At 45.1% G+C, this 21,681-nt stretch overlaps 1 pseudogene; it reads right to left on the reverse strand.

The window, feature by feature from the left end:
• Positions 1-18,027: 18,027 nt before the first annotated feature.
• Positions 18,028-19,511, reverse strand: LOC130028360 (transcriptional coactivator YAP1-like; annotated as a pseudogene).
• Between the last annotated feature and the right edge of the window lie 2,170 nt (positions 19,512-21,681).

The raw sequence follows: 21,681 nt of genomic DNA on the forward strand, positions 1-21,681 counted from the left end.
TGCTTCTCTTTTGCTACATTTAACATTATGTCTTTGTCTTTTGATGTTTTATTATAGCATGACTTCCCCCTTTGATTTATTCCATTTGAAGTTCATTGAGATTTCTGGTTATGTAGATTCATATCTTTGCATAGATTTTAATATGTTTTGTCCATTCTGTCTTCAAGTAATCCTCTAATCCCTTTTCTTTCTCTCTTGTATGTGTATGTTTTGAAGATGCTTTATAAGTCTCTTGGCTGTCTTTTTCCTTTTTTTTCAGACACAATAATTTCAAATAGCCTATGGAAAGTTCTCTATTTGTTTTTCAGTTCATCAAATACGATTTTAACAGATCTCAGTAAAACTCCAACTTGTGTTATTATACTTTAGAGGCTCAAAAATTATTTGGTTCCTTTTTGTAATTAACAGTATCCCTTATTTTCTTCACCGGCCATTTTCTTGACTTTGATCGTGCTCTGTTTTAGCGATCAGAGCATCTTTTTTGCATAGTTATTCTAAGACTGCCTTTGTTCGACAAGTGGTCTTTCTCAGGAACAGGTTATTGTTTTATTTACTTATTTATTTATATTTAAGTAGGCTGAAAGGATGCACTATGCCCCACTTGAGAGTGGCAGGTATATTGCTGGTCTGGCTGCCACCAGTTTAAAGCACGAGGTTCAGTTGTTTTGTTTTTGTTTTATTTATTTATTTATTTTGTTATTTATTTATTTTAGCCCAAAGCTTGAATTGCCAACAGCACGGCTTTTTACTTCTGACTGAAATGTGGAAGGTTATTTCTAGAGTCTTGTCCCTTCAGCTGCTGTGTCAGGTAGGCTTGATGTGACAGTGGTCCATGCATGGCACCATGATGCTCAGAGTTGGTTTCACCCCACACCACAATTACACACCCTTCAATGACACACCCAGGTGCGAGTCGGTGAGGTTTTATCTGCGCTGTGGAGTTAATTTCTCCTTGAACAATAGCAGGAATCTTTTCTTGCCAGTGTCCATTTCACCATTTTACCCTGCTCTATCTGTAAATTGTAACACCGGGTGAATTTATAATAATTTAAATGGCTAAAACAATTCTACAAGTTTGCTATTGCTTTAATTATTTTTCTTTTCCTTCTTTCTGTTGGAGCTTGTTTGGAGGTTCTAGTGGGGGAGTGCAGCTACTTGTATACCCTCAGCTGAAGACCGGTCCGTCTCTATTCGGGGGAAGGCCGTTCTCTTCGACTGAGCATGCAGCTTCGGGAGGGATGCACATGGAGCAGTGAGGGAGGAAGGGGACACCTGCCTAGCCAGCCAGATCAGCCGAATCAACCCTGGCGATCAATGGGGTGACAGATGTCATAGCCAGATCGCCCTCACACCCACCAACTTCCCCTCAGCACCATGTAATCCCATCAATGGCCAAGACCCAGAGACTATAAAACCCAGCTCCCAAAAGAGAACAGCGCAGAGTCTCCTGCCCCCACGCCTGGCTGTCCTCGCCGGGGCCCCTTGGAGAGGGGTGGGTTGAGTTTCCCTCCCTGCCCTGACCGGAGCCCCGGCAGCCAAAGACCTCCAGAACCAGCCACAACCATGCTGAGACCACTCTCCACACGCATGAAGGTACCAGCAGAGGAACAAAGGCATGCGGGTCCAGGGCTGAGATCTCCAAGCCTGCTCGGATTGGAGCTGAGCATCCTCCACCCAGATTCTCCATCTTCCAGTAGGTAGGGGTCACACCCACCAACTGCCCCCAGCACTGTGTAATCCCATCAACAGCCAAGACCCAGAGACTATAAAACCCAGCTCCCGGAAGTGCGGCTGCAAATATTATTATCTAAGAATGACATCTTATTATCTCATTCTTACTTTGGACAACCTGGCAGGCTACCAAATGTAACCTGTGCACATGGCAGAGTCTGGAAAACTTTCCGTTACGTTTACAATATGCCAAATACCAGTAACAACGATGGGTCTCATTCTCCTAACCCTGAAAGAGCCTTGAATATGGCACTGTTTAAAATCTCAGGGCTAGGACGAAGGAAACATTACTGGTGCCTGCACGAGGCAATCGATGTACAACAGGATGATCGTGATTGTGATCTTTCTGTTCTTGTTTGGGGGTGCCACACCTTGCAATACTCAGGGCTTACCCCTGACTCTGCACTTAGAGATCATTCCTGGATAGCTCGATGGACCAAATGGGGTACCGGTGATCAAAATGTGCAAGGCAAGCACCTTACCCACTGTACTATTGCTCCAACCCCTCTTTTTATTTTTTGAGGGCAAGCTACCGAGAGTATCCCACCCACATGTCAAAGCCTGGCAAGCTTCCTGTGATGTATTCAATATGCTAAACACAGTAACAACAAGTCTCACAATGGAGACATTACTGATGCCCGCTCTAGCAAATTGACAAACAATGGGAAGACAGTGCTACAGTGATACAGACATTTTTGCCCCCCCCCAGTAGGCTTTTATGTATACATATTTTCATTATGTATGTGCAAATAGTATAGAGTTTTAAATATAACTTATCACTTTTTTAGTCTATTTAAAAATCAATTTACTGAGAGGTATAAGAGACATTCAATTAACTTTACATAATTGAAAAAAACAATTTGAAATATCCTGGCATATGTAGACATCTGAAACCACTACCACAATCAAGATAAGGGCCATATGCCACTATCTCCAAAATCCCATCCATATTCCTAATTCTTAAGTTCTTTTCTTCCCATTTACCTTAATTTTGTTAACCAGCCTAAAGGATCTTCGGTTAGCAAGCTGAGAATCCACTTGGAGTTCCTTTCCCCCTCCCTTACTCAACCCATCTTATTCCCCACCAGTGTCCTGTGTTTGCCTCCCTCTTTCAGGCAGATACAAGCTGACTACTAGGACTTGCCAAGTGCTGCTCAGGCCATAAATGAGCTCACAAGTGAGTCCATGTGCAAACAGTTCTCTGGGACCGGAGCAGTAATACAATGGGTAGGGCACGCAACTGACTATAGCTTGATCCCCTGTATCCTGTATGGTCCCCCAAGCACCAGGAGTGAACCCTGAACACAGAGCCAGGAGCAAGCGCTGAGCACCATCAAAACCAATCAAACAAACCGACAAAAAAGTGCTGTCTGATGAGAGCACTCTCAGGGAACACAGACAACTTATCTAAGGGTTTGTGGGCCTGGGGCTTTCCTCAGCATTCACTGGTCACCTCTGTTCTGTCCTCAACTTTCCTGTTCCAGGCTCCACATTAAATACACTCCAGAGCCAGATATGGGTGTCCTGTCACCTGGAACCACCTGGAAGGGTGTCTAGGCACCTGGAACCACCCTCTCCTCTCCAAGGAGGCATGACTGTAGCCTGAGCGGCATGTGAAGAGCACGTAGAGTGTCAGGGCCAGGGTGGGACCCTGTGCCAGCTCCCAGGGAGCTGAGGCAGACCTACAGGGAACCATCAGATCCACAAGAATGAAAAGAGCTAAGGAGACAAACACTGTGGGTTACTGGGAAACCTGGCTCCGAGGGAAAATTCTCCATGAACAGGGTCACAGGAACGAAGCCGCAGGAGCTAGGGAGGGGCAGAATCATGCAGGGAGAGGCTTCCTAATGTGTGGTTATTTCCACTTCACAGAGACTGAGGGTGCAGCCACCATACAATAAAAGTTATCTGCAAAGTTGATTTTAATCCAAACCACATCATGAGGGTCCACAACACCTGGACCTGTAGCTCTCCTCTTTGGAGTCAGTACAAAGCACTGATATTCTGGGGGCCTTCAGAGCCTCTCTGCAGCCAGGCGCAGCAAGGGTGTCAGAATCTTAGGCTTTTTTCTCTTAGAAAAGACTAAGACTTTAAGACCCTGGTCTTATCTCCTCCCCGGGGCCAGGATGGACATGGGTCCTCTCTTTCTTTCTTCCAGAGCACAGACATTCCCAAAGGGACCGGCTCATCAACTACTGGGATCAAACAGGAGGTCACCTCACAATGTCCTCAGCATCCTGCCCCAAGACAGGACAGTTCTAAGACTGCAGATCAGGGAGGTACTCAAAGGGAGCTCTGTGACTTCTGCCGAAGAGACACAGAGCAAGCCTGGCAGTCTGCACGCAGGCAGGCAGAGGGATAGAGAAGCACCAGTTGCATGGGGAATGCTCTGCAGATGGGTAAAGCTTCATCCAGTGTCTGGTGAGTGCTCACCTGTGCACATGTGAAGGGACCCCCCCCTAAAAAATCAGCACATGGACAAGGATGCGGCTTGTCCAGGGCAAAGCCTGCACTCAACACACCAAGCTCTCTCCAAGACTGGCAGTGAACTTCTAGTGACTAGCTAGTACTAAGTATATGATCTGTCCATTCTGGTGAATGGGAACAAGAACAACTCACATTTTCAAGATTCCAGTCTTCCTCTGGCTTTTGTTTTGTTTTTTCTTTTTTTTTTTAATTGAAGTGTTTTGTTTCATTGAAGCACTGTGATTTAGAATCCTGTTACTGATAGTTTTATGAACACATGATTACAACACTACATCCACTACCACAATGCCTGCTTCCCCTAATGTTCAATGTTCCCATCCCCTAGTTCTATAAGTCAACTCTCCAATTGCTGTTTCAGCCTCTCGTTGTTCCTTGTTGTGTATGTTTGTACCCCATTTATCATCCCTCTCCTGAATTTGCTCAGCATGATACCCTCTAGTTCTTTCCATCTAGTAGTAAACACGTGCTTTCACCTTTTTTAATGCTGTATAGTATTCCACCACGTAAATATACCATAACTGGATCCATTCATCCATAGTTAGACATTTGGGCTGTTTCCTAAACACCACAGTGAACATAGGTGTACCTGTAACTCTGGCTCGCTTTTATTTTATTATTTTGATGTGAAGCTTCAAACAGCACCTCCAGCAACCTAGAAAGCCAGCAGTAGCAGCAGCACGCAGGTTCGGGATGTGCACCAAACCCAAGCCAGCCCCGCAGGCACTCCTGAAGGAAGTGCTGGAGCAACTGTGACAGGTTCATGGCAGTATCAGTGCACCTTGAACTCTCTTCTTGAAAACCATGTGACTAAGGGAAAATCAGAAAGGTCAGCAGAGGCTGTCTGTGAAAACAGAGCAAGTCAGTGGGGAATGTCACTTCCCAGGGGTTATACGTTTAAAGAACTTGCAGTCAGCAGTGTTTAGAATTTAAGTTCAAGGAGAAAGAGAAAAGAGAAGAAGGAAGTGGAGATGGAGTAGTGAGGGAGGGGCAGAGAGACAGGACAGTGGCACAGCAGGGAGGACTCTTCTCAGCCTTGGTTGGTCCTGCTGGCCATGTCTCTCTCTTTCCCATCAGCCCCTGTCGCTTTTGCATTTCAAGTCCCTTCCACCGGTGTCCCAACAGGTACCCAGAGTCCGCTCACCCCTCCGCCCCCCCCCCCCCATTCTCACCATCCTCTTCCACCCTTGGCAAGGACTCCAGACTCGGTGAAGAAGGGATGTTTGGGGCTCCCGGGAGGAAATTTGGCTCCTGAGTGGGCCGGGGGCTGTTCACACCCTATACCGGGCTGGGCGCGCTCGTCCCGCAGCAAGCACATTACAGTGAGTTGCCAGCCAGGAAGTCCCCCCCCCCCCCGCCCGCCCACCCAAAAAAGGGCGGGAGGAGCAGGGCCAGGGCTCTCTGCAGCCCAATGAGCTGCTCTTCCCTACCTCGGGACTCGGAAGCCTGGGAAGCTTGTCATCCAGACACGGGCCCCTGCTGGGAACCCAGAAATGCCGTACCCCCTGTCCAGACCCTACGCTTACTTGGTCCTCTGAAACCTACTTCTCCGCCTGCCAATCTCAGCCTCATCTTCCTCCTGGACCCAGTGCACGATGCCACAGAAGTCAAGGTCACTCTGCAGTGCTCTCCCACTGTTTCTCAGCCAAGGGCTCCTGGTTGCTTTTGGGGAGAAGTCTCAGGGCAGCGTGCCCAGCACGCAGAATCCCGGCCCCCAGGTGATGCCACACCACACCTCCTCCAATACCACCTTGGAAGTCCATGTATTGGCGCCTGGGCATGGTGTTTGATGGGGGTCAAAATTCTGTTAAGGTAGTCAGAAAGTGCTCAGGGAGCTGCGAGAGGAGGCCTGGAGTGAATCCCCTGCATTGCATCGTCCCCCAGAGCAATTCTAGGAGTGACAAAGCAGAGAGTCAAGAATAGCCCCCAATGTGGCCCCAAACCAAGCATAGATGACAGGGATAGATGTCAGCCCCACCGCTCCCCAAGCAAGCCCACGGAACCTCACCAGCTTTTCTGGTATTTGAATGGGAGCCAGGCCACGCTTGGCTTGTGTTCTAGCACTTGAGCAGGGACTCCTACCCCTGTGAGATTTATTACAGTTCTTGGGAAATAGTCACAGAACTTTCCTTGGCTGGTGAAAGCAGGGGACTCCGGAGGAGTCTGCTGGGAGGCAAATCTTTCCAGCTTTTCCTGTGCATTCAGCTCTGCTGGTGACAAGTGGGGAAATAGTATTCCAAAAGCCAGATCCGTTTATTTTCCTTGTTTGTGTCCTGTGGGCTCATGGGGAAATTAAAGGCTGGGGAGAGGCCAGAAGGAATAGTGCAGTGGCTCAGCCGCTGCCTTTCCAGCCCGAAAGTGTTCAAATCCCTGTTTGCTCCCACCTACTCAAGCACATCCAGGTCGCTCTACTGTTTGGTCTTGGCAAATCTGCTATTGGCGATCCTTGGTGCTGTAAGAAATTTGCTCCAACCACGCAGCACCATATCAACACCACAAAGAGGGGGTACAACCCACTGCCAGTGCTGCAAACTAAAAAGATGCGCTGGGAGCAACACAGCCAAACAGCATGGCCCCAGGCAAGCACCAGCACCATAACTTGTGTACCTCAATTAAGAGTGTGACCTTCCAATGAGCAGGTGTGCCAGCTTTGCAACCAAAAGAGTGCAAACCTCAGTGAGCATCACCAAGGAGTGAGTGAGTAACACAGCCTGATGTAAGACCACCCACTGAATGTCACAGCTTCAAAAAAGAAGAAAAGATTGCAAGGGTCAGAGAGGTAATACAGGAGATAAGGCACTCACCTTGCTTGCAACTGATCCTAATTTGATCTCTGGCACCACATTATACTCCCAGACTCACTCTTGCACACAGAGAAGAATACTGAAACATTGCCTGATGTGGTTCCAAACATACCCCAAATGTGCAAGTACAACAGCCAAATGTGTGCGCAACTCCCAATCATAAAATAACAACAAGAAAGAAGGGAAAGGAGGAAATGAACGAACAAAAGCTGGAGGGAGAAGCAAGGGGAGAGGAACCGGAGGGAGTCTACAGCTTTATATCAGTCTTGTATTGAATATAAATAAAATGCTGATGTTAGAAAAAAATCTGTCACTGTCATTGTCCTCCCATTGTTCATCGATTTGCTCGAGCGGGCCCAGTAACGTCTCCATCATGAGGCTTGTTGTTACTGTGTTTTGGCATATCGAATACATTACGCGTCGCTTGCCAGACTTTGCTGTGCAGGTGAGATACTCTAAAATCAATTTGAAATAGAAAAAAATTAAAAATCACTGTATCACTGCCATCCTGTTGTTCATCGATTTACAGGAGCGGGCGCCAGTAACGTCTCCATTCGTCCCAGCCCTGAGATTTTAGCAGCCTTTCCTTACTTGTCTTTCCCAACAGTACTGTATTGGAGGCTCTTTCAGGGTCAGGGGAATAAAACCCATTATTGTTACTGTTTTTGGCATATCAAATACACCATGGGTAGCTTGCCAGGCTCTGCTGTTTGGGCAGGATACTCTCAGTAGCTTGCTGGGCTCTCTGAGAGGCATATATGTGTATATATGTGTATATATATGTGTATTTAAAAATAGAGCAAGAAATGAAAAGTAAAATGCCAAAAGGAAATATTTGTTCAAGGAGAATTCTCGAATTTAATGCTCAGGAAAGTGAATCAGGATTTTTTATGAATTGATTTTTTTCTGGTTAAAAACTTCCTATAGGATTTATTGTTATGAAGACTTAGCAAAAGGGACATAACGTCTGATGGCAAGCCACATTACCAGATACAGTCACTTAATAACAGACATCTATCCAACAGGGGTACCTAATGGACTTTTTCACTCACACTTGAAGTTGCCATGAATGCTCCTTACGATTCCAGGTGCAGATGAAGAAAAAAGCACTTTCAAGAGAAGGGAATGAAGGTGCTATGAAAAGCAGCTACCGTGAGAACTTCAGTTATGGAAGACTGATGTCTTTCTGGGCCTGTCCAAGGCTATCGTATGTCAAGGAAGCTTTCCCTTCTTTAAGACCCAAGACATGGGAAGTTTGTAGTGTAGGGGAATTGCCACCCATGAGTGTTTGGGTCACTCCAGGAAGTGATCAGGGCTTACCCCTGGCTCTGTGCTCAGGGAGCACTCCTGGTTCGCAATGCTTAGGAGATCATATGGGTTGTGGGGGATCAAACCTAGGTAAACCACATGCAAGGCAAGTGCCCTGCCTGCTCTACTATCTCTCTGGCCTCAGCATTGGAGATTTTCTATGAAATAAAATATTTAATTAAAAAGATTCTGCTGATGAGTAGAACCAATTCAGCCTCCCATTCGTGCCTCTTCCTGTCCAACCTCCCTGTGCAGGATTGTGGTTCGATTGGGCAGACACTCACAGAGCCTGAATGGGGCTAGAGACAGAACCGCTGGAATTCAGGGATAAGACCATACAGTTCTCAGGTGGAGTGGGAATGCTTGGATACATTTCAATGGGCTTTATACAGGGACATCATGTTAGATAACTATGGACGCCTAGTTTCTTTGGATTGGCCTTTTGAGAGTCAGTTTCCACTTTCCAATAAACAGGTGTCACTCTATCAAAGCCATACCTGATCACCTTATTGGAACAAAGTTGGGAGCTTTGAGTTATGAAGAGGAGCCAAGTCAAGGTAGCCAGACATCAAGATATTTCAGCTCTTAGCAACCAGAAGTTGTCAAAATTGAACACTAATGATTCACTCCCAAATGCTCAGATCAGAAGATCTGAAAGATGCACCTTTTTGAATCTACACTTAGAAAACAAATGGGAATGTGAGTGGGAGTATGACTCAAAGAACAGTTATGACGTACATACATAACAAAAGTGTGGAAATTGCTGAAAACAAAGCTTCCAGTGCCAAGCAAAATGAAATACATAATGCATCTCAGAAAAAAATCCAATGCAAACTTAGGCAGTTGTGTAGAGAAAGGTCTTTTGGTGAGGAAAAACCTGCATGAACCTTTTAAACATATATATTCTTTGAGACAAAATCTGTAACATCTAGCATGTCAACTGGTGCATTCTTTATCCAGTCATTCTAATCAATACACAAATGGAATGGTATCAAGTATCCATTGCAACATTTCCATGAAGCAGAATTTTAAAGAAGGTGAAAGTTCTATATATCTTCAAATTGAGAGATCTTCCCAAATCAGAGATTGCCTAACGAAGAGAAGCCACACAGATGTGAAGAATGTGGCAAAGTCTTTGATCATCATACATCTCTTACTGTGCATGAGAGGATTCATTCTGGTGAAAGATCATACAAATGTGAAGAATGTGGCAGAGCCTATAAAGTGCATTCACATCTTACCCTGCATCAGAAAATTAATTCTAGTGAGAGAACATACAAATACGAAGAATGTGGCAAAACTTACAAAGTGCATTCACATAAGAAAATTCATTCTGGTGAGAAACTACACAAATGTGTTGAATGTGGCAAAGCCTTGCATATGCATTCATGTCTTACCCAACATGAGAAAATTCATTCCACCATACAGATGTGAAGAATGTAGCAAGGTCTTCAATCAGCATTTATATCTTAATATCACTGTCACTGTCACTGTCCTCCCGTTGTTCATCGATTTTTCTCTAGCGGGCCCAGTAACGTCTCCATTGTGAAACTTTGTTGTTACTGTGTTTGGTATATCGAATACATCACGGGTAGCTTGCCAGGCTTTGCCGTGAGGGCAAGATACTCTTGGTAGCTTGCCGGACTCTCGGAGAGGGGCGGAGGAATCGAACTCGGGTCAGCCACGTTGCGTTTGCCTTGCTGCGTGCAAGGCAAACGCCCTACCTGCTGTGCTATCGCTCCAACCCATCTTAATATACATCAGAGATGTGTATACATACATCTTAATATTCATCAGAGAATTCATTTTGGTGAGAAAGTATGATAAGTTGTTTATTCATCATTTACATCTTGCTGTACATCAGGTAAGAGAGAGAGTTCATTATAGTAAGAGACCTGACACATGTGAAGATGTGATAATTCCTTTCATTGACATTCAAGTCTTACTGGACTCCCGAGAATTCATTCTGGTGAGAGGCCTTGCAAAGGTGAAGGATGTGGCAAAGCCTTTACTCAGCAATCAGAGAATTCATTCTGGGAAAAGACACTTTAGGTGTGAAGAATGTGGTAAAGCCTTGAATCACAATTCAACTCTCACCACATCTCACAGAATTCATTGTGATGAGAGACCATACAAATGTGAAGAATGTGGCAAACCTTTCTTCAACAATCACAACTCACCAAACATCAGAAAATTCATTCTGGTATCCCTGAGCACAAGGCAGGAGTAAATCCTGAGAACTGCCAGTTGTTAAAGAAATAAATATTAAATAAATAAAATAAATATTAAAATTTTTTTAAATCAGTATTTTTATCATGGAAAGGATAAAAATCTTGGGTAATAGCTGATTTTATTTCTTAATTTTTATACAAGATATTAAATTTAAAATTTTAATAAAATGTTATAAAATTTCTTATGAACACTATAGCTTATTCCTACGTGTAATGAATTCTTGTACACCTACATTTATAAATATTTAACGGCCATGAAAAGTTTAAATCTCAGATCGTCAGAGTAGATGAACAGGAATGTTTGTTGAATGACTCTGATTTTAATTTTCATTGCGTTTATCCATTTTTCCTTTATTCTCTATGTTGTATAATTAATAAAACCAAATTATATTATTTTTAAAAATCCTGCTGAGGATTGGAGGATTAAGGGATTAACAGGCTTGCCTTGCCTGTGGCTGACCCTGGTACCACAATGTTCCCTAAGCGATACCAGATATAGCCCTGGAGGTCCTGGACCCCCATGGAGATGGCCCTGTAATTCCTGGAATCAGGGGGCCAAGGCAGCATCATTTTCTCAGGCTCTAGAGCTTAAAAATGAACTTGGCTGACCAAAACTCACTGAGAGTCATCCCAGGTCTGAGTATTGCTTGAAAGACCACAACCCCCAAAAAAATTCACCAAGATTTTCATTGGCATTTCATTGAATGTACAGATCAATGAGTAGAACTGACATCTAACAATGTAGGTATTTTTCAATTCATAGGATAGTTTTTAGATATTAATTCTAATATTTTATTTTCTGTGTAGGGGTTGGGCATCTCTTTTGTAAATGTCTTCCAGGATACCTTTTCTTTATAAAATCCATTATTTCTGTAACTTTACAGTAATTACTGTGTTTTAAGCCATCATTTTTACTGAATGCCCAATAGTTTACCATAAAATTCATTTATAATTCAAGGAAAACTAATTTAGTTTATTCATTGAACAAATATTTACTGATTCTAGTAGCTAGGGGTACTACATGAATAAATTGAGAAAAATCATCTTTTAGTTTACCTCTTCCATGTGGTTGTCCGTAAAGTCTAGCCTAAAATAGTATTTAGATCTGTTGGGCTAAAGTTGGCGATCCAGGAAATTGGGCACATGGGTTCCCAGAAGAATACTTGGCACAGCTTAAAATGGGAGTTACAAGCTCAGTATCCAGCTGATATTGAGGGCAGCTGACTGTGTGTCTTGTATTTTATGGGAGAATAGATCTAAAGTTTCCTCTTGTTCTGGGCCTAGGGTGGCTCCAGCGTTCTGAATGCTTCTCTAGAGGCTTCTCAACCTATGTCAGTGAAGATGTGAATGGCCACTCACTGATCACTTTTCCCCTACACTAGAAACCGCTCGAGTCCCAGGTCTTGAAAAGGAGAAATACTCTTTTTTTTTCTTAAATTTTTATTAGTGAAATACCGTGAGGTACAGTGGTAGACTTACAAATTTTTATGCTTGGGTTTCATTTATACAATGATCGAATACCCATCCCTCCACCAGTGCCCATTTTCCACCACCACCAGTCCCAGTATCCCTCCCATCCCCCATCCCCCATCCCACCCTACCTCTGTGGCAGGGCATTCCCTTTTGTTATCTCTCTCCTTTTGAGTGCTGTGGTTTGCAAAAGAGACATTGAGTGGCATTCTTGTTCGATCTATAGTCTACTCTCATCACGCATTTCCCATCCTGAGAGGAACCTCCCAACACCCTTTATTTGGTGCTCATTTCTCTATATGAGCTGCCTTTTCCCCTAGAAAAGGAGAAATACTCTTGAATTTCAGTCTTTACCAGGCCCAGGAGACCTCCACCACTGTAGTTCTCACTATAGTTCTCTTGAAAATCCTCCCTTTGGTCCCAGATGGGGTAGTGCCATCTCCCTGCTTTCCCCAGATGGATTCCCGGTGACCGACCATGAGCTTCTAGAAGCATAGCTCTGTATGAGGGTACCAGGACTATTTTCCAAACCATGCAGCCACATAAGCAGCTGCACGACATTTCCTAATATGCAAAGTGATCAATGTAAAGATAATGATCTAGCGTTTGTCCCTGAAATATAGGCTTGAATGTTAGTGGGAAAATCTGAGCAAAATATAATGCCCAACCAAAATGCATCTGGACTGTGCATTTAACTACAGTGCCAGTGCTATGCTGCCCTAGGAGGGAAGGGTGTCTGTCCCTTTGCCTGTCCCCCCTTGAGGCTGCGGCATGGTGGCCTGCATCTTTTAGAGCCTAATGAACAGCCAGGTATGAGACTGCATTGACGAGGCACATGGGGCCTCTTGGGATGGGGGTTGGAATCGGCCCTGCTCTCCACCATGACAATGCCTTGGGTTTCCACCCTCAAACACCTCCTCTGGCTCCTGAATGACCATGATCCGAGAGGCACACAAACAAATCTCAGAACCCAGGGGCTTTTGGCAGTAGTCCCTCTAAGCTTATTACTAAAATATCAGAAATCCAAATTCGCGTGGCCACTATTGTGGCCACACAACATCATATACTCTTCTTAATCAGCAATAGAAAACAAATTATCTAATGATGTCTTTTTGGCAGGTCTGAATATTGGGGAAAATTCCAAATAATAATGTTGAGTCTTTTGTTGTAATATTGAATGCGATCAATATAAATAGAGAGAATAAAGTGGAAATCTGCCACACTGGCGGGGTGGGTGAGTGGGAGGGGTATACTGGGGTTCTTGATGGTGGAAAATGTGCACCGGTGAAGGGACGGGAGTTTGATCATTGTATGACTGACCAAGACTTAAACTGAAACGGTTTTTTTTTTTTTTATGTAGGAGTACTGCTATTTATTCAGCCACTGATTAGCTGATTGAATTGGGCATGAACTCCACCTTACTTTTTTTTTTTCATAATCTTATTTATTTAGCTTCCGAGATCGGATGAGATTGGGCGCGTTCAGGGTGGTATTTTCTTCTTATATTTGTTTATTGAATCACTGTGGGAAAAGTTACAAAGCTTTCAGGTTTAAGTCTCAGTCATACAATGATCAAACACCTTTCCCAAAACTGAAAGGTTTTGCGACTGTTCTCACGGTGATTCAATAAATAAAAAAACAAAAAACAAACAAACAAATCATTTAATCACTTAACTTCGCGTTAATCGTCGATTTGCTCGAGCAGGCTCCAGTAACGTCTCCATTTGTCCCTGTCACGTGCTAGTGTAGCCCAATGGCGTCTGTTCGGTCTAGGAACATGAAGAGCCTCAAACCGATCGTTCATGATTTTGATGAAGAAGTCTGACCATCTGGTAGGTGGGCGACCACACGGTCTTTTGACATCCCGTGGAATCCAGTCAGTAACAGCTCTAGTCCAGTGGTCATCTTTAAATCTCATTACGTGACCAGCCCATCTGATTTTTTTAAAGGGTATAAAATTGGTTTATTTATGTAAAAGCAATTCAAGAATACCCAGTTAAAACCTTATTCCAATGCTACCCAATCCAACCAGAAGCAGTTAAAACACTTGGACATTAGGAACCAGGACATCAAACAAAGAAGAATGCATGGAGGCTACGATTCCCACCGAGAGGGGAGGAGGCCCCGGGTCTTCTTCACACAGATGACACAGCGAGGGCCATGCACGTGTCCTCCCAGTCTGGCCAAGACACTGAGGCGCAACTGGGAAAATCCAAGTCAGGAGGAGATGAAGAACTCCATCTTCCTGTCTCGTGGGGGTCTTGAAGTGATTGAAACTTTAGCAACTGTCTTTAATGATAGCAAGATGCAACCATGTCTGAATGGGGGAAAAGCTTCTAGAGTTCTCTACCACGGTCCGACAGTAAGTCTTTCTGCTCCTTCCCTGCCCCTTCCACTACCTAGAGTCACTTGGATGAGACAGATGAGTCATCATGGTTCGTGACTCACTGGCAAGCTGCAGGCGTTCCTTCCAAGTAGCTTGGATCTGCTCATCAAAACCCAACAAGCTGTGTCATTCACATACTCAATTGTGCATTCCACAAAGAACTTCATTATTGCCAGGAAAAAAAACAAAACAAACCAATGCATCTGAATAGTGGCCTCTTCCCCCAGACTTAATTCAAGATTTAATCTTTCTACTGTTCGTAAAAAATAAAAACCTTAAAGTCAATTATCATGATCAACCTATGAAATCATTAAACATACACAGTGATAGCATTGTCTTGAGTATTGAAAACACTTAATAAAAAATGTCTCATTTTCAACTTTTGCACTTCTCTAAGTTGAAGGGTCAAATACTTCAATTCTGCATTAAAAAACGAACAAAGAAACACTACCATCTTCCTAAGCAGAGGCTTTTCACAGAAGTTTTAGCCAGGAAAAGGTATGTCTGTTACAAACCCTTGAAAATAAGGGCTTATTCTAGAAACAATGAAAGACCCTTAATCACATAGGTGGCTAGCTGGTGCCACTGTAATTCATAACCAAACATTACTTCATAGCTTATACTGAAGAGTTGATTCATGCTCATTTTGTTCCTTTAAAAAATACTCTTTGCGCCCTCTCTTCTCTGGAAAGAAGGATGGCGGCCGCATGGGAGCCTTGTGGACAGCAGGTATGAGCCGGGGGAGTGGGGGCGACTAAAACCTCATGGGAAGGGGGGCGTTCCGGTCCGTCCTTCACGCCCTACCGAGGTCACCAGTTGCCCCCCACGAGCGGCTCTCCAGCACGGCCACAGCCCCAGAAGCACAAGGACTTAATGCAGAACCCAGCAGCTTGGAGCAGAAAAGTGAATGGACTATGCGTTGATCCAGGCCATCAAGTCTGCCGGAGGGGAAAGGGTGTTGCCCCATTCGCCCTCTCCTCTCTGGAAAGAAAGATGGCGGCCACATGGGAGCCTTGTGGACAACAGGTATGAGCCGGGGGTGTGGGGGCGACTAAAACCTCATGGGAAGGGGGGCGTTCCGGTCCGTCCTTCACGCCCTACCGAGGTCACCAGTTGCCCCCCACGAGCGGCTCTCCAGCACGGCCACAGCCCCAGAAGCACAAGGGCTTAATGCAGAACCCAGCGGCTTGGAGCAGAAAAGTGAAAGGACTATGCGTTAATCCAGGCAATCATTTCTGCCCAGAGGGGAAAGGGTGTTGCTCCCTTCCGCCCTCCTCCCTCTGGAAAGAAAGATGGCGGCCACATGGGAGCCTTGTGGACAGCAGGTATGAGCCGGGGGAGTGGGGGCGACTAAAACCTCATGGGTCGGGGGGCATTCCGGTCCGTCCTTCACGCCCTACCGAGGTCACCAGTCACCCCCCGCGAGCGGCTCTCCAGCACGGCCATGGCCCCAGAAGCACAAGGACTTAATGCAGAACCCAGCAGCTTGGAGCAGAAACGTGAACGGACTATGCGTTGATCCAGCCCATCAAGTCTGCCCGGAGGGGAAAGGGTGTTGCCCCATTCGCCCTCTCCTCTCTGGAAAGAAAGATGGCGGCCACATGGGAGCCTTGTGGACAGCAGGTATGAGCCGGGAGTGTGGGGGTGACTAAAACCTCATGGGAAGGGGGGCGTTTCGCTCCGCCCTTCACGCCCTACCGAGGCCACTGGTTGCCCCCCGCGAGCGGCTCTCCAGCACGGCCACGACTCCAGAACACAGAAACCAATTTCTTAACTATCTGACTTTCAGTAGAAATACTTCCAGGGTCAATAGGTAAAATAGCAGAAATCCAAAACCAACATTTAATTCTTGAACCCAGCTGTAGAAAGCAAATCACTTCACAATGCTTTTTCAGCATGTCTGATTGGGGGGGGGGGGGGGGTAAACTCTAAATAATAGTGGTGAATCTTATTGAAACAATGAATCTAATCAAAGCAGATAGAGTGTTAACTAGAATTCATCTGCCTCACAGGGACGGGGAGGGGTGGGGGGTGGGGTTTTATTGGGGTTCTTCAGGGTAAAAAATAAGTATTGGTAAAGGGAAATGTGTTTGATATTTGCATGACTGAGACATAAACCTGAAAGCTTTGTAACCTTTCCCACAGTGATTCAATAAATAAATAAAAAATAAATAAATAAATAAATAAAAATAAAAAATACTCTTTGGAAACCATTATTATTCTTGTAGAAACATACTCTAGTTATATCTCTTCCTGCAAAAATAAACGTATAATCATGATTATCTCTATTTCTTTGCTAAATTCAACTATCAATATACATTTATTAATCTGGTCACTTAACCAGCTAACTCAGACCTTAGAGTATTCTATATATTGCCCAGGGTCAATTCTCAGCATAGAGAAGTAGGAGCAAGTAAGAACAATCTTAAAGGCAATATCTCAGTCTAGTCTTTAATGTCATTGTTATAAGTGAGAACTCAAGAACTAGAATTTACTTCCAAAACTAAGGCAAAGGTAAGCTTCAAAAGCTAAAGCTAAAGAGAGGTAAAATCATTACATAAAACTTACTTCTGCAAAAGACATTACAAACCTACTCAGTGATTTCTCATCAAGACATTAGATCAAGGGAGCAACAAAGAGGAAAACAAAACCATATCTTGTTTGCTTCTTTCCAATCAGATACTATCGTGTGTCCAGAGGGCATATAGTGCTGCTCTGGGCACAAATCATTATAACATGTCCTTTTCACATTAAACTACCTCAAACACCGCAGAATGCCACAACCAGATTTAAACTACTTGTGAGATATAAACTACTAATCATGTATTCTAAATGCATACATTCAAAGCTACCATTTTAAAATAAATTGGAAAGTAGGGAAAACTTAAAAAAAAGATACATTCTGCTATCACACTAGCATAAACAATATAAGTGTGTTTGGGAATATATGGAGAGCAGATAATCAAGATTTAAATAATATGGTTAAAAAAAATCAGGACGTAGACTTTTAACCAAAGGATCTAAAATAACGTTCCAAGCTACAACTATGAACAGAGTCACTTACTATGATTTTTTGCCTAGGCTCTGAGAAACAAAAATGAAAACAAATGTCCAACCAAATCAAATGGAAACCCACAGAAAACCCCACCAAAACCTATATGGCAATAATTACTTTATTTCTATGGAAACTGTCTCATGCCTTATAAGCTCCTAAAATAAAATCATGGTCACCATGTGACTAATGACAGCACGAGGCAGGGACACATGGGAGTGAAACAGTCCTCAGCCTCGGTTTCAACTACTGCTTAGAATCAGCGTCAAGGACTTAATATCAGATATACCATATTTGGCTGGTCAGACCAGTAAGTTGCGTTTCCCACTGGCCGAAGGCAGATGAAGAGAAAACTGTTTTAACAAACTCAATGCTGCCACGGGAAGCATGTGGCTTCTGGGTCTGAGTCTGTGGCTAAAATGATATGCAACCACCTGGACGGGGTGGAAGGAATGGCACCATCGCCACACAGGCTCACTTCCCCTCGCCCCCCCAACCAACAGTAGTTAAAATAGCAAAAGAAAGCCCCCCAAAAAATCAAAGTGATTTTTTTTTCCTTTTGATTCTTTCGAGCCAACTATGAAAGAGGTCAGCAATATATTAACAGCAGCAATGGACAAGGAAGAGCAAAGTAGTGGATGAAAGAATCTTGCTGGACGTTTGTTCATCTTCTTCTGTACTGAGCCCAAATAGTGTGTGTGACTGGCTATCGGGGAACTTCAGGCGTGTGGGTCGTGTTTCCTCTGACCCTTCGCAGACCTGGGACACAGTCTGCCCGGGGCCCTACAACCAGGTGAGAAAGCTTTCCTTGTCGAGCTTGGTAGTGGCCAGCACGGACTCCATGTCATTGAGGATGTCGACCTGAGCGCCTCCTGCAGACTGGGCATCAGCTCTTCCCCTTCCAGGCTCATGCCATCTCCCTCCAGCGTGCCAAGGTCCACGTTTGTCCCGGGAATGCCTTCCAGGTAGTCTGGGAAGCGGTTCTGCTGTGAGGGCAGGGTGCTTTGGTTGATAGTGTCACCTGTGTCCATCTCGTCCACACTGTCCAGGAAGTCTTCTGGGGTGCGCGGGACGCTGTAGCTGCTCATGCTCAGCCCGCTGTCCGTGCTCTCCTCTCGAGAGTGGTAGGTGCCACTGTTCAAAAAGGGGTCTGAGCTATTGGTCGTCATTGTTCTCAATTCTTGAGCCATCCCAGGAGATGATCCCGGATTCTGTGTCCCTCCATTCTGCTCCAGTGCTGGTAGCTGGCTACGGAGAGCTAATTCCTGACATTTTGGAGAATTTGCTGTGCTGAGATTGATATTCTGCATTGCCTGCCGGAGCAACTCTTGCTGCTTCAGCCGCAGCCGCTCCTTCTCCATCTGCAGTTGTTGCAGCCGCATCTGCTGCTGCTGGTTGGAGCTGCCGCCCCCCAGGACGCCCCCCTGTGGGCTGGGCTCTGGGGAGCCAGCAGAGGGGGCTGCTTCACAGGCGCACTCTGACCCATCCTCTGGTTCATGGCCAAAACGAGTCACTGCTTGCTCCCACCCATCAGGAAGAGGACCTGAGACCGAGTGCATGGCACTCTGCTGCACGGGGGGGGGGGGGGGGGGGGGGGGGGGGCTGGGGGGGGCCGTGACATTCATCTGGGACAGCATAGCCTTCCTGGGGTCCTGCCATGTGGTTGTCTGATCGAATCACCGATGTGATTTAAAAAATATCTCTGTCCAGACGGTGTCTTGGCCATCTCCCAGCCAGTGGGCAAAGGTACATCATCAGGTATCTCAAAAGACGACTGCCAGAGGTGTTGGGCACCGGGTGCAGCTGCAGTCCCGGAGACCATACCCGAAGGGGTGAGGGTCCCGGGAGACACCACACCCAGCTGCAGGGAAGCAGGAGAGGAGTGGGCACGAACGTGTTGCGGAGTCAGCGCTCTTGCGGTGCCCGCATCAGTGCTGGCCTGCCGCCGCGAGTGGGCCTTGGGCTGGGGCGGCTTGAAGAACGGGTCGGGCAGCTTGCTGAGCCGCATACACGGTCTGTGGCACGTTGGCCGTCTTGGGGTTCATGACGGCATTGAAGAGCGCCTCCAGGTCGGTCTCCGAGTCCCCCCCGGACGTGCTGCGTCCGGTGTCCCATCTGATTTTTGACACCTTGGCAAATGTGACAGCATCCCTGATTCTTTTTTTTTTCTCTCCTGACAAGATTTTTTTTTAATTTAAATTTATTTATTTATTTGTTTATTTTTTAATAGTGAGGCACCATGAGGTACAGTTGTAGACTTACACATTTTTGTGCTTGGGTTTCGATTATACAATGATCAAACACCCATCCCTCCACCAGTGCGCATTTCCCACCACCTCGGATCCCAGCATCCCCTCCCCCCCCAGCCCCTATCCCACACTGCCTCTGTGGCAGGGCATTTCCCTCTCTCTCCTTTTGAGTGCCATGGTCAGCAAAAGAGGCATTGAGTGGCAATCATGCTTGGTCGACAGTCTACCCTCAGCATGCTCTCCCATCATGGGCGGATCCTCCCAACACCCTTTATTTGGTGTTCCCTTCTCTTTCTGAGCTCCCCCTTCCCCTAACATGTGTGATTGTCCTCCGGGTCATTGAGTAAAGTTCCTGGTACTAATCTCTGCCATACTTGGGTGTTAGTTTCCTATTTTGTTACTTTATGTTCCCCAGATGAATGCAATCTTTCTATGTCTATCCCTTTCTTTCTGAGTCATTTCGCTTAACATGATACTTTCCATGTAGTACCACTTGTATGTAAACTTCATGACTTCGTCTTTCCTAACAGCTACATAGTACTCCATTGTGTAAATGTGCCAGAGTTTCTTCAACCAGTCATCTGTTCTCGGGCACTCAGGTTTTTTCCAGATTCTGGCTATTGTAAAGAGTGCTGCAATAAACAGACAATTGCAGATGTCACTTCGACTATACTTTTTTGCCTCTCTGGGATATATTCCCAGGAGTGGTATTGCTGGGTCAAATGGGAGCTCAATTTCTAGTTTTTTGAGAATCATCCATACTGCTTTCCAGAAGGGCTGAACCAGTCGGCATTCCCACCAACAGTGAAGGAGTGTCCCTTTCTCACCACATCCGCGCCAGCACCGGTTGCTTTTGTTCTTGTGGATATGGGCCAGTCTCTGTGGTGTGAGGTGATACCTCATTGTGGTTTTGATCTGCATCTCCCTGATGATTAATGATGTGGAACATTTTCTCATGTGTCTTTTAGCCATTCGGATTTCTTCTTTGTCAAAGTTTCTATTCATTTCATCTCCCCATTTTTTGATGGGGTTGAATGTTTTCTTTTTGTGGAGTTGAACCAGTATTTTGTATATCCTTGAAATTAACCCCTTATCAGATGTGTAGTTGGCGAATATCCTTTCCCATTCAGTTGACTGTCTTTGTATTTTGGTCACTGTTTCTTTTGAGGTGCAGAAGATTCTTAGCTTAAGATAGTCCCATTTATCTATCTCTGTTTTCACTTGCTTGGCCAGCGGTATGACATCTTTGAAGACACTATTAGCTTCTATGTCATGAAGGGTTTTGCCAACATTTTCCTCAATGTATCTTATAGATTCCGGTCTGATGTTGAGGTCTTTAATCCACTTAGATCTTGCTTTTGTACATGGAGTTAGGCAGAGACCTGAGCCCATTTTTTTGCATATAGCCGTCCAGTATTTTTTCCCCTTTATTTTATTTTATTTTTTTACAGTTGTAGATTTACAATTTTTTGTGCTTTGGTTTCAATTATACAATGACCCATCCCTCCACCAGTGCCCATTTTCCACCACCATGGATAATATCCCTCCCACCCCCATCCCCCCATCCCCCCCTGTCTCTGTGGCAGGGCAATACCCTGTGTTCTCTCTCTCTTTTTGGGTGTTGTGGTCTGCAAAAGAGGCATTGAGTGGCAAACATGTTCAGTCAATAGTCTACTTTCGACATGCATCTCCCCTCCTGGGAGGATCCTCCAAACATCCTTTATTTGGTGCTCCCTTCTCTATCTGAACTGCCCTTTCCTCTAGGATACCCGGCTGGCCTCTAAGTTATGGAGTAATCCTCCTGGTGCTGATCTCAGCTATTCTTGGGTATTAATCTCATACTTTGTTACTTTATATCCCCCAGATGAATGCAATCTTTCTATGTCTATCCCTCTCTTTCTGACTCATTTCGCTTAGCATGATACTTTCCATATTGTACCACTTGTATGTAAATTTCATGACTTCA

Source organism: Sorex fumeus, unplaced genomic scaffold (genome assembly GCF_029834395.1).
Source record: "Sorex fumeus unplaced genomic scaffold, SorFum_2.1 ptg000039l, whole genome shotgun sequence".
NCBI classification, from domain to species: Eukaryota; Metazoa; Chordata; class Mammalia; order Eulipotyphla; family Soricidae; genus Sorex; species Sorex fumeus.